Below are 14,730 nucleotides of genomic sequence, written 5' to 3'. Positions count from 1 at the left end.
TTCTTGTGCATATTTCAATGGTTGTTCAATGACTGATTATTTCGGTACTATGCTAATTGATTGCATATCTGACGTGCCATGATCTTGATTGATATATATTTTTAATGTGCATGTCTTGATCTTAATCTTGATGTTATGGATATTTTTGTGTTTTCAAATCAATATTTGTTTGATATCCATACTTGTATGATCTGATCAAGCCCATAGACTCATTTATCTGAAAAAGGCCCCGGGCACACCCCACCATGTTTTGCACAGACCACTAGCACGTTTATTTTATTGCATTGCACGTTGCATGTCCCTTATAGTCGACGTGGCACTAATGCGTGGTCCAGTCTCCTCGGAAATGCGACATCATTTATGAAAATCACAACTCCAGGCACGTACCTTAGGATATATAAAACTGGGGCATTAGTACCGTTTGATCAGGTAACTCTGAAAGGTATATCGATGCACCTATACTGGAGCGACTTGAGCCTTTGTCCTATTGTAAGCCGCACAGTCACATGTCCCAATTGCCAACGTAATACTAGTACGTGGTCGATCTCCTCGTGGGATGCTAAACCATTTATAAAAGCTATAACCCTAAACTTGTACCTATTCGGTATATCAAAGGTAATCTAAGTTCACTAATTGCACTTCTTAGTTAAAATCAGTACCTAAACGAGATCCTACCCCGTTGTACCCTACTGTTTGAGGGGGATAGACTACGTCTATTCTAAACGATAGGTATTTAAGAGGACCCTTGCTCAGTATCGTGCGCCACCTCTCAACTGGGGATTAAACTGGTTACTTTTTATTTCAGAGATATGGGTTGGAGTCTTAGATTATCACCTATACGGTATATCAAACCAAGTCACCACGTACCGTCTGATTGAGTACGCTCAAGAGGTACATAGGTGTACTTAGGAAAGGGTGACCAGATAAATTGCATTGCACATAGTAAACCTAGAGTCTAAGAGCATTCCTATAGGTCATGAGCCGAACTAACTATGGGTGTTCCTGAGTTGCTCTATTTAATCCAACCCAAAAGTAAGTGGGTGGACCGGTCCACACTACTTCAATTCAACCCGCAATACCGGTCCAACCCAGTAAACTTAATTGATGAAACATATTGATCAATATCAAATTAAACTAGTTAGCCCAATTAGTAAATGGATCTTATAGATCAACACATTGACCGATTGGATTAATTAGCTTAAAAAAATAGTTGATGAAGTAATTTAAGTAGAATATTTAGATCCATTGGGTCAAACAGACCCAAATTCAAATGGGTTCATGGTCCCAATCACCTTGTATCGGCCAATTTAATTCAATGGACTGAATATTTCATATTTAACAAGATCAGAATCAGTAAAAAAAATCATATTAAGGGATGTACTGATTAGTACAATCTGGATCTTACTTTTAGAAAATTGTACAACCCTTAATCATGATTTAAAATTTTCTAAGATTCATGATCATTCAGTAAATCATCTTCGTGTAATGTTTTGTGATCGGAATATTTTATCGGTTAGAGTTTTTGAATCTAGGGAGTTAACCAATGCTATCAAGAGGGACCTCTATTTCTAATTGCTAAAAGCCTACTCCACCTTTGATAAGGTTTCAGGATTATCATTGCACCTAAGCTCAATCATCCATCGTCTAGTAAGAGTTGTAAGTTCGGTCAACTAGAAGAAATGTTGGTACCAAGTCAACAATCAAAAATGACCATGGAATCTCCCAAAATTACACAGTTGTTTCCTAAAGATCATATTGCCTCAATCCTGCTGGTTGTAAGCAATATCCAGAGTCCTCAGCCTATAGTCAAGTCCGTTATGTGTAAGTAATTGTCTTTCATGAGTCTTGAATCAAGTTTTTTTTCAATTCATCAATATCATGTTTTCTTTAGATCGAGTCTACTCTTTTTCTGTTGAGTCGAGTTAGTTTGTCGAGTCATAGAGGTGTCTGTCGCCCCTTCTAAATTTGATTGGATAAAAAAAAAATTTGAATACCTCAAGTGCATTAATGAATTAACTAATAATCTGACTTCAATGATATATTTTTCTCCTAAACAAGAAGATAAGGGTCGGGCTCAACAACTTTCAATCAGAAAGCAAAGGTCATTGAACCTTAGGACGAAAAATAATTTTCAAAAAATTCAGATAGAAACTATCTTATCCCTAGAGGAACACGAGGGGATAATGAATTTACTCAGAAAATTCAAAAAACTTGTTTATGTAATCATATAAGGGTATGTTAGGTACAAGCTTGGGTGTTATTCAACACGTAATAGATACTCGTCTTTATCGATGTAATCAAAGAAGATGTTAGAAAATATATTAGCGCTATGCCCACTACATCTCGAGTTGAAAAGTTCATTTAAGCACATGTTATCAGTCGATATAGGGGTACTTTTTGAGCTGATCCCTGATAATGGGTCGTACTTCAAAGCTTAGGTCATTATTCCTTATTCAAAGTTCAGGATTCGATATCACAAATCACCTCCCCACGTTCTCAGACTAATGCAAAAGTTGAAACAGTCAATAAAAATAATCTCAAGATAATTATCAAAAAAATGTGTCAATCGCACCAGGATCCGTCAGAGAAGTTACCATTCACACTATGGGCATATCAGTCTTCCATTGGAGTTATTCCCTACTCTCTAGTATATGATATGGAAGCAGACTTAACAGTTGAAATGAAAATCCTGTATCTCAAGGTCTTGATAGAAATTCAATTGTTAGAAACAGACTGGATTCGTCAATAGTATGAAGAAGTAAACCTGATCAAAGAAAAATAATTTAAAAGTTCTGTACTAAGTGTAAACTTATCAGAGAAGAGTCACTTACATGTTTAACAAGAAAATCAAAGTTCGCCACTTACAAGTCAATGATTCAACCGTCAGACTTCAAGATCATGGTAGAATTGAACTACCAGAGTCAACCAACCTTAACCAGATCAAGCAGTACTACATTTAAAGAGGCCATATTTGGCCGAATCAATTTTCCTACTGCCTAGTTCATTATCTCCTTTTTCAGTCATTTGCAGCTTTTTCAAAAAAATATATATATACCTTTTTCTTTCTCAACTTGATCATCCAATCTAGGGGAGGGAAATTTGAACTACGTCTTGGTTTGATCCCAAAATTCTGGGGTACGTAGGCAACGTGAAAAGTTACTTCAGACCCGACCATATCAAAATAAAAAAATAGATTCCCCGCCAAAGAAAAAATCTAAAAATTCAAAATTCAAAAGCAAAAGAAATATCATCCAAAATAGGGAAGAAAATTCAAGGAAAAAGAAAACAATTTAAAAGAAAATGCCACACAGGGGCATTTGGGTTTTTGAGCCTCAAAATTCCTTTCTTTTTATGCCCAATCCTAAGCTTATCCATAAAAGTCCTCCTAAGTTATGTGCGAAAAAGTCAAGGAAGATAGCAAAGCATGATCAGACAGTAACTCCAGAAGTTCAAAATGGAAGAAAAAGAAAAATGAAGCCTGTTAGGTTGAAAATCCAAAAGGGCAACTTAGGCAAAAATTAAGGCAAGCTCACAAGATTGAAAATCTAAAATGACGACTTTGACAATAATCAAAGCAAAGAAAAGAGAAAAAAATTGTAAGCTTGCTAGATCGAAAACCTAAAAAGGCGATCTAGGCAAAAGCTAGAGCATGCTTGCTAGATTAAAAAGCTAAAAAGCAATCTAGGCAAAACTTATAGCAACAAAAAAATAAAAGAAAATCTTCGTTGAGTTGAGAAGCTGAAAAGGCGATCCGAGCCGAAACATCATAAATCTGAATGCTCAAGTTTCAATACCCAATTTAAATCAAATATAGACTCAGTGGATATAAGTATCTCGTCTATGATTGATTTGAAGAGTTTCATGTCCCTAAGTGAACTGACGAGGAGAAAAAACAAATTCTATGATGAATTTCAAAAAGAAATATTTTGTTCCAATTTCTTTGAGCCTGACTCAAAATTTTCAATATAAAAAGTCAAAATTAAAAGTTAAATCTTTATTGCGCTTGCGATAATCAATGATTTCAAACTTTCATAACAAGGGCACTTCTTTTTTCTAAAGAGTATAATTTTCCCCCTTACACTAAAGGCATTCGTATTCAAATTATGTTCAATTATCCCCAGTGCAATGTTCTCTATCAAAGTAGGGACATTTTGATTCTGAAGCCTGGTCAATTTCAACCCCGAAAGATAAGGTTAACTTTGAATTGAAGGTTACCCTCTTGATAGCAATTTTGAAAACTCCTAACATTCAAAGAGAGTTAAAATGTTTACCAGACCTTCATAAAATCCAATTTTTTATTTAAAAAAAAATCAAATGCGGTGTAAATCCCCCATTTATTCCCAAAAAATTAGTTTATTACTCTTTCACCCTAGGCAGGTAGAGTAGGACTCCCAAAAAGTTTAGTTCATAATCTTTCACTCCTAGTAGGTAGAGTAGAACTTTCCAAAAAAAAGAATTAGTTCATTACTCTTTCACCCTGGGTAAATAAAATTGGATTCCCAAAAAAATTAGTTCATTACTCTTTCACTCCGAGTAGGTAGAGCAGAACTTTCCAAAAAATTAGTCCTAGGCAGGTAGAGTAGGACTCCCAAAAAGCTTAGTTCATTACTCTTTCACTCCGAGTAGGTAGAGTAGAACTTTCCAAAAAAATTAATTCATTATTCTTTCACCCTGGGCAGGTAGAGTAGGACTTCCAAAAAATTAGTTCATTACTCTTTCACTCCGAGTAGGTAGAGTAGAACTTCTCAAAAAATTAATTCATTACTCTTTAACCCTAGGCAGGTAGAGTAAGACTCCTAAAAAGCTTAATTCATTACTCTTATACTCTGAGTAGGTAGAGTAGAACTTTCCAAAAAAATTAGTTTATTATTTTTTCACCATGGGCAAGTAGAGTAAGACTCCCAAAAAATTAGTTCATTATTCTTTCATTTCGAGTAGGTAGAGCAGAACTTCCCAAAAAAATTAGTTCATTACTCTTTCACCCTGGGCAGGTAGAGTAGGACTCCCAAAAAGTTTAGTTCATTACTCTTTCACTCCGAGTAGGTAAAGTAGAACTTCCCAAAGAAAAAATTAATACATTACTATTTCACCCCGAGCAGATAGAATAGAACTTCCTAAAAAAATTAGTTCATTACTCTTTCACCCTGGGCAGGTAGAGTAGGACTCCCAAAAAAATTAGTTCATTACTCTTTCACTCCGAGTAGGTGGAGAAGAACTTTCCAAAAAAATTAATTCATTACTCTTTCACCCTAGGCATGTAGAGTAGGGCTCCCAAAAAGCTTAGTTCATTACTCTTTCACTCCGAGTAGATAGAGTAAAACTTCCCAAAAAAATTAGTTCATTACTCTTTAACCTTATGCAGGTAAAGTAGGACTCCCAAAAAATTAATTTATTACTTTTTCACTCCAAGTAGGTAGAGTAGAACTTCCCAAAAAAATTAGCTCATTACTCTTTCACCCTGGGAAGGTAGAGTAGGACTCCCAAAACACTTAGTTCATTACTCTTTCACTCTAAGTAGGTAGAGTAGAACTTCCCAAAAAAAAATTAGTGCATTACTCTTTCACCCCGAGCAGATAGAATAGGACTCCCAAAAAATTTAGTTCATTACTCTTTCACCCTGAACAGGTAGAGTAAGACTCCCAGAAAAAGAAGTTCATTACTTTTTCATCCCGAGCAGGTAGAGTAGGACTCCTAGAAAAATAAGTTCATTACTCTTTCACCCAGGGTAGGTAAAGTATAACATTCAACTTTTTATCAACTTTTGCTCAGATTTTTCTCAAACCTCAAATTTCTTCAAGTTTTGTTTAAAGTCAAATTTTTTCTCAGGTTTTCTTAGATTTTATGTTTTGTTCAGATTTTAATCGGATTTTGCTCAGACCTTTTGAGATTTATCTCAGATTTCAAGTGCGCACACTTGCACATTTTAGTCAGGGAGAATTTTCTAAAATTCAAGGATTTGACACAGTCAGTGAGAGTTCTCGCTCGAGGACTTGACAACCTTTTATTTGAGGAGAGTTTTACCCTCAAGGTTCCAAATGCCTCGATGAATTCCTAAATCAGGCTGTAAAATGAACTGTCACTAGCTTTAGCATTCAGATATCGCACTATCTACTAAAATAGATTTGCTATCTAATTTGCTTCAACCTTCTGCCAAATAGGAACATTTGTAGACACCCCATTTTTGCACTCGCCTGATTAATCAACTCGTCAACCCGATTGCAGCGATTTTCAATGATGGATGTTTATTCTAATGCTCTATTTGATTACCAGATGTATTTCAAAAATTCGGATGAGGTATCTCGAACTAACAAAATTGTAGAAACCACCCTACACTAGGAAAATATGACCCCAAAAACATAGAAATCATCATTTTTAGACAAAAATGAGCTTTACGATAAAAATCATTAAAAAATGATCAAATTATCAAAATACCCCTAACATCTAAACATCCCTAGAGCCTATAGTACACTTAGGAAAACCCTTTCAAACACATAAAATAACAAATTTAAACCAAATAAGCCATTTTGTCAATTTTTCACCAAATCGACAAAATTACGAAAATGCCCCTTATGAAGTTAATGATCATTTCATGCCAAAAAATTCATAAATGACACAAATCGATATTTTCATTGACTTCCGTATAAAAAATCAATTCCAAAATATCCTAGAACATCGAAAAATGACTTAAAACGCAAAAGTCAATCAAGTAAGACTTAAGTCAAAACCCTAAAATCTAGTCAATCAAATAAAACTTAAGTCAAAATCCTAATTTAAAGAAACCTAGTCAATCTAATAAGACCAAAATTAAACCTTAACTTTAATAGAATTCTAATCAAACACTAACTCTATCTAAAAGAATTATAATCTAACGCTAACTCTATCTAAAAAGTACCTAAAAGAATCTATAAATAGGGACCTGTACAATCTATTTCTGTAAGTAAAAATAAACTCTAGAAAAAGTAGGTCAAAAAGTCTCTCTAGCCTTTTCCAAACCCTAATTTTGAAGTCCTAACTCCTTACCTAACACCAAATCCCAATTTTTGCTCAAAAAATACCTAGAAACCCTTCAAAAATACCTAGAAATCCATCAAAAATTAGGAAGCACTTAGATCTAAGGAGAATATACCTCATCTTGGAGATCCGAAGTAGATCCAGTAACGGAAACGAAGTAAGGAATCACTCCATCAATTCTAAAGGAACTATCGTTGTGATCATCTAGATATTTTTCATTCTTTTTTTTTTATTTAGGTTTTTTAGTAATGTAATTTTATTTGGAAAAAGTAGTAACCGACGTTTATCGGGCGGGGTTGGTGCCTAACACCTTCCAACCCCGTAACGTGATCCCCGGACCCATATTTTCTTTCGTAGATTAGTGTTATTTATCTTTTAGAGTCAATATTCGATTCCTAGACCGTAATAACTAGGTGACGACTCCCAAACCTCAAAAATCAAAAGCGGATCCATGCACCCTGCAGATCAAGGGCGCTTTCAGTTAGTAGATACTGTTATAACTTAAGAACAAAGTAATCTCGATGGTGACTCAATGCTCCGAACCTACCTATTGTGATTCCATGCAAATATTTTTTTTCTACCTTCAATTTGGATTTTTATTTTCATGTTGGTTTCGAATTCTTGACCCCGAGATAAATATCTATGATGGAAACTGAAGATAACATGTAATTTTTGGCAAGGATGGTATTATGTCAACACCAATTATTTCTACTGTTATTCGAAAGTGGAAGGCAATATATGTTTTTCATTTTCTCTATTCTTTCAGCATCTGAATATTTACATCAATGCCTTTCATTCCCATTTTTAAATTCAGTTTTTCTAACAGGCCAATGCTGGTTTTATAATGAATGCAAGCCATAATCCTGGTGGGACTGAATATGACTGGGGTATCAAGGTGAACTGCTAGATAATGCTCATGCTACACACCCAAGGGGACAACGAAGTTGATGACGCGGCCTCTTATATTGACCAGAACAACCATCTGAGCGTCATCCCGAGTGGATCTAGGAATCCCGACAAGGGAGGGAAGATGGTTTGCAGGGCATGCAAGCGTAAGGAGGTTTCTATCCTTTTGCTTCCTTGTAGGCACCCGTGCTTGTGTAACGATTGCCAAGGGTTTATCGATGTATTGTAATTTTAGATTTGTAAATTATGACTCATTATAACTCTTTTTATGCATAAATTAATGTGATGGAGAATCTCGATGTTCTCTATTTAGGTCTATTTTGACCGCGAGTAATAGGTGAGTAGAAAAAAAATTAAAAATTATATTTTCTTTTTAAGTTTAGATATCGATTTCTGACCACTTTAGATATCGGCTTGTAGCCGATGTCTAAAGTCTCAGACTTAGGATATCAATCTTATAGACATCGGATTTTAAATCGATGTCTAAGATCTTCTTTTTTTTTTTTGTTAGTATAAACGCAGATTTGAAACGATTTTTAGTTGTTCTAAATTCTGAGTACTTGAGCGGTTTTAAACCGTTTCAAATCTTGAAATCTAAAACGGCTTCTAACCATTTAAATTTATTAACGACGCCTCGATTAGAGACGGTTTACAAACCGTTTCATACTATCTTAGAAATGGTTATAAACCGTTCCTAATTTCCATATTTGTTTTAATGAGAGGGGATGGAGAATGGGACATGGAGCGCGTTAAAGTTGACCTTATGACCCCTAATGTTATGTTGCCCTCATTTTTTGTTGTGGAGGAGATCCTTTGTGGCATGTTTTTCATGTATCACCTTTTCTACGGAGGATAAAGTGACACACACAAGAAGAAGAAAGCAACACAACATATTGGATTCATGGCCTAAACTAGATATCTTTTTGAATAATAATAAAATTATTATGGATCAAAAGTAAGATAGCGAATGACTATTGAACTCACAAATTAAAACAAAGGGATGTTGTTATTTTGATAATGAGGTATAATCTCAAACCATTGATAAGCACTACAGGGAATTATAGGAAAAAAGGCACTACAAAAAATATGCTCTCCTTTTTATTAAACTATACTAAAAATTAGCCTCATGATATTCTGGTAATTGGATCCAATAATTTTTATCATGGGCTCTATGAATGGTGTGGTCGATGGAAGTATGCCCATAATAAAAGGTTCAACTAAAATGTACCAAGGAGGTTGATTTTTGGGGTTTAAGATCACCAAAGTGAAGGGTGTGATAAACATTCATGGGTTAGTGGGCCTAATAGAGCATGCCACGTATTGAAAACTAAGACTTGGAGCTAGGTAATGAAGGAGTCATGGAGTAGAGGATCTATAGTGGTGAGGTCAAACTAATAACTCATTGATTGTAACTTGCAAGCCATTTCTCGCAAAAATGGACTAAACGATATTAATTATCACAACTACACAATTAGTAAATTGTGACCTAAAGTTAATTTGCTTTTATTATCACAACTGCACACTCAATGAGGGCTTTGACCCCAAGCCCATTTGATTTTATCTATAAAGATAGAACAAACAGCCTTCATCCTCATCTCTCAAACTTGGAAGAAGAAATCACATGATTTTGATAGTTTAAACTTAGATAAGATCAAGTTAAACTATACTTGATTAGAGATTAAATATTTTATCTTTGATTTCGTCTTATTAAATATTATCATAAAATTTTGGGATTAATATTAGGATTAATAGATTTCATTTTTCGATCCAATAACATTAGCTTTGTTAATTTGATCGAGATAATAAGAAATAAATAACTTGATAAGGTGGATTATTTTGGCGGATTTGACTAATTTAATTTTTACATTATGAATCACATTCCTTTTTATTTTAGATTAGTCTTAATTTAACTTTTCTTGAATACTTTAAAATTAATTAATTGTTTTAAGTCAAAAGAAATTACTGGATCAACATGTTTAATTTTATAGATTGATCATTGCTTGCTAAGGTTTTTATTTATTTTGTTCTCTTATATTTTTATTGATAATTTACACAACGAACATCAATTAAGAAGGGATGGAGAGTGAGACATGAAGTGCGTTGAAGTTGACCTTATGACCCCTAATGTTATGTTGCCCTCATTTTTGGTTGTGGAGGAGATCCTTTGCGGCATGTTTTTCATGTATCAGCTTTTTTACGATAGATAAAGTAACACACATACAAGAAGAAGAAAACAACACAATCCTATTGGATTCATGACCTAAATTAGATATCTTTTAATTAATAATAAAATTATTATGGACCTGATCAAAAGTAAGATAGCGAATGACTATTGAACTCACAAATTTAAATGAAAGGATGTTGTTATTTTGATAATGAAGTATGATCTCAACCATTGATAAGCACTATAGGGAAATATAGGAAAAAAGGCACTACAAAAAATATGCTCTCCCTTTTATTGAACTGTACTAAAAATTAGCCTCATCGATATTTTGGTAATTGGATCCAGTAATTTTTATCATGGGCTCTATGAACTGTCCTGTGGTCGATGGAAGTATGCCCATAATAAAAGGTTCTACTAAAATGTACCAAGGAGGTTGATTTTTGGGGTTTAAGATCACCAAAGTGAAGGGTGTGATAAACATTTATGGGTTAGTGGGCCTAATAGAGCATGCCACGTATTGAAAAATAAGACTTGGAGCTAGGTAATGAATGAGTCTTGGAGTAGAGGATCTATAGCGGTGAGGTGAAACTAATAACACATTGATTGTACTTGCAAGCCACTTCTCGCAAAAATGGACTAAACGAAATTAATTATCACAACTGCACAGTTAGAAGACTATGACCCAAAGTTAATTTGCTTTTATTATCACAACTGCACACTCAGCGGGGACTTTTACCCAAAGCCCATTTGATTTTTTCTATAAAGATAGAACAAACAGCCTTCATCTTCATCTATCAAACCAGGAAGAAGAAATGGCTCCAAGCAAGGTTTCCGTTTTCGGTCTTCTCCTTGCCTATGGTTTGCTGTCTTTCCTTCTTTTTTTTTTTTTTTTTCTTTTCCTTATTATATTTTCTATCTATCCTCATTTGGGTTAGTGATGCAATTGTCGACTATTTGTATCATTGTTAACCTTTGACACCTATTTGGAGCCCCTCCCTCTTGATCAAAAATCAGCTCATTCTTTGACACCTATAGTTAGAAGACCTTCCTCATCAAAACTCAGCTCTTTCCAAAATTTCTAGCCCCATGTTTATAAGTTGAAAAATCGTGGACCGTCAATTTTTTGTAAACCATTTTTTATGAGGTTAGAAGTTGTGGAATGGGCTGATTTTTGGTGAGGATGATCTCCTCACCATAGAGATCATCCTCACCAAAAATCAGCCTATTTCAAAACTTCTAACTCATATAAGACAAAACACGTAGGGTAAAGCGTAGGATTTTAAAAGGAACGTCAGGATCAATGGCCATATGAAAAAACATATGTAAAAACAATGTAACATTAATAAATTTTCAAAATATGGGTTAGAAGTTTCGGATTGAGCTAATGTTTTGTGAGGATGATCTCTATTATGGGAGATCATCTGGAAAAAAAAAATTAGTCCAATCTGAGACTTCTAACCCCATTAAAAATGATTTAGAATGTGGACCGTCGATTTTTTTCCAATTTTTATCAATAATTTGTAAGTCACTTTTGATGGATTTAGAAGTTTCAGATTAAGCTGATTTTATGTGAGGATGATCTTCTCATCATAGTGACCATCCTCGCAAAAAATCAGCTCAATCCAAAACCTCTAACCCATATTTTGAAAAACCATTGTTTTTACATATGTTTTTCTATACGTCCCTTGAACCGCCCCCATATATATATATATATATATATATGAGAACGGTTCAGTAGCCCTAAAGTTTGCCAAATTTGGTGCTAAGCATTTTTCAAAATATGGGTTAGAAGTTTTGAAATGAGCTGATTTTTTGTGAGGATGATCTCTATGATGAGGAGATCATCCTCACCAAAAATCAGCCTATTCCAAAACTTCTAACCCCATCAAAAGTGATTTACAAAAAATGTTAGGCACCAAACTTGGCAAACTTTAGGGCTGCCGAACCGCTCCCATATATATATATATATATAGATATATCTACTCATATATCTACAACATGTTTTGTCCTATGTAGTAAAAGTTTTGAATTGAACTGATTTTTGGTGAGGATGATCTCTATGACAAGAAGATCATCCTCATCAAAAATCAGCTAATTCTAAAATTTCTAATCCCATATTTATGAGTTAAAGAATTGTGGACCGTTCATTTTTCATAAATCACTTTTGACATTATTAAAATTTACAGATTGAGCTGATTTTTGGTGAGGATGATCTCCTCATCTAAAACTTCTAACCCACATAGAACAAAACACGTAGATATATGTGTACACTGAACCTCTCTGTATATATTTCAAATGCTATAACTTCTACGTGGTAAGTTGTTTTATGGAAAGAATGTTACTATTAGAAAACTATCACCATTTGTACAGCTATTTAACTCACGCCCCCTTGAGCAAAAATAATATGTAAATAAAGATTCAAACGTCTTTTGCTTCTTCTTTTTTCTTGGATTTTCTATAGGGGAGATGATCAATCAACACGACTCAAAAATGAGGTTGATCATGTTCGGGTAGTAATTATGCATGTTGTCCTCTCTAACGCGGTTAGGAACATCAATCGTACCCTTAATTATCGTGTCATTAGTGTACTGTGTTGACTTGTGAATAACCAACCTGTACATAACCCATTTAAATCATGGAAAATAAGAAATATTTTAAGAATAATGTATGCAGATGTGCAGTTGTGTATCCTGATGAAAGATCTATAGTTTCTTATCCGTGCCACATCAGCTTAGTATTGACAGAGTGAAGACTTCCTACTTAGAAAATCAGCACTCATATTTTAAATGTCAACTGATCTGTTTTGGGTATTTTTTAAATTTGTTCCTATTTACAAGTAGTTATGTTTTATTTCTTGTTTAAAAAATATTATTTACTGTAGATCAAAATGAATTTAAGAAATTACCTAACTCGATCTAACCCAAGCTCGACCCAATTTCACAAGCTCAAGCTCGGGTTGAGCTAATGTTAATGAACTCAGTCCCGATGTTTGGGTTGAGTGTTCTACCACTTAGGTTGAGCCTGAGTTTGCCCTCCAACCCACCTAGGCTACAACCCTAATACTAAACAACAATAAATTGATAAAAAATAATATTTGATTATTGGGTTTTTCAAACATATTTTCATCTTTGGTATCAAATTTACAATCTCTTAATTCTCAAAGAAACTAAGAAGTTAAGGGGATCATTATCAGTTTTAAAATAAAAAAAATTATTATATATTGTATTTAAATATAGTATAGCATGTTGCGCGAAAGTTCAAATCCGGCCCTATAATTAAATGGGCTTAATAACTAAATCCAAACACTGACGGGCTGGGTCAGACCAAAACAAAGCCTATATATTGATAGTCCTAAACCAGACCGAGAATTATCGAAACGGATCGGATTTTGGGTCTGATCGTATCCATTGATAGCCCTAGTATAACATGATCCATTGACACACCTAATTTGCTGGGTTTACTAGCTAGAGAAGAGTAAGTGCTGAATTTCTTGTCATTATTGCCAAACATTAGCTTATCCTTGAATTTATGACTCAACGAAAAAAAAAAATTTACAACATAAACATTTTAAATCATGTGTGGGTAACCATTGTGAGTCATTTTGAAAATATGTGAATCAATTTACATTTAATAATATATAAATAAAAAAATAGAAATATGCATACTTTTTTCATAAAGTACCTTGATTTATTTTCATTAAAATAAAATAATATATATCACTAATATTTATTTATTACTAGTTTAGTAAAAGTGAGATGTTCATTCACAATTTTGATCATCTACATGCAAAATCCAAGAGTCAAGATAAAATAAGTATCCCAAAAATATAGTATGAATCTCGAAGATAAACATGGCAGTTGGATTACTATTTACACGGTTGGAATTGTGTGTGAACATATGAGTTCATTTTCATGACTATACGGATCCCAATCATTTTGATTTTTAATAGATTATCACAATACATTATAAAATGGTTCACAAAAAGTACTAGTTCATTAACGAACCAATTCTATTACAAAATCTAATTGGACACGTTGGATTCGGTCTGAACTATTTTTTTAAAAAATTAATTCTGATTTTGTGGTTTGATGGATAGGAATGCTGATGTTGCTGGTGAGCCAGAGCGGTATGGCTACCGATTTACTTTGCTCACCGCATCAAACGTGCGCGTCGTTGGGCCACCGTGAAAGCAACAACATTGTAGATCCAAAACCAGACATTTGTGATTTCAAGGATGCCCCCCGGACTTGGAAAGACATATTTTATAACCTCTTTAAATAATCTACTTTGCTATTGAATTATGTATTAAATAAAGCAAAGGTTATTTTCATTTTAGCCTCTTATTTAGATTAATTTCACACTTTTAGAGTTTTTTTTATGGGAAAATCGCATGTCATGCAAATAATTTTAAAACTGCATTTGATTGAACTGGAAAATTAGATTTTGGCAGAGTAATAGGATAGAATAAAACTTCAGATGTCACTTTTCTTTAAATAAATATCAATTTTTAAATCTAAAGTGCATTTTTTTTTTGCTGGTGGAGAGATCGTGCAAAAAAGTGTGGAACTTTAGGCATAAGTTTATGTCTGATCTTTAAACATCATTTTTGAAAAAAATGGTGTTTAAAAAACGACCTTTTACATGCACTT

General features: G+C 33.9%; 1 long non-coding RNA gene across 1 annotated transcript; it reads left to right on the top strand.

The window, feature by feature from the left end:
- The first annotated feature begins 10,799 nt into the window (after window positions 1-10,799).
- Window positions 10,800-14,411, top strand: LOC147401771 (uncharacterized). Its single transcript, XR_015178228.1, has 2 exons — window positions 10,800-10,939; window positions 14,178-14,411. It is a non-coding gene; the product is annotated as an uncharacterized LOC147401771 (long non-coding RNA).
- Window positions 14,412-14,730: the final 319 nt, after the last annotated feature.

The sequence above is a fragment of the Akebia trifoliata genome, chromosome 5, assembly GCF_017979445.1.
Source record: "Akebia trifoliata isolate Shusen 1 chromosome 5, ASM1797944v1, whole genome shotgun sequence".
In the NCBI taxonomy this organism is placed as follows: Eukaryota; Viridiplantae; Streptophyta; class Magnoliopsida; order Ranunculales; family Lardizabalaceae; genus Akebia; species Akebia trifoliata.
Note: the sequence above shows the minus strand (reverse complement) of the source record. Positions and strands in the feature narration are given on the sequence as shown.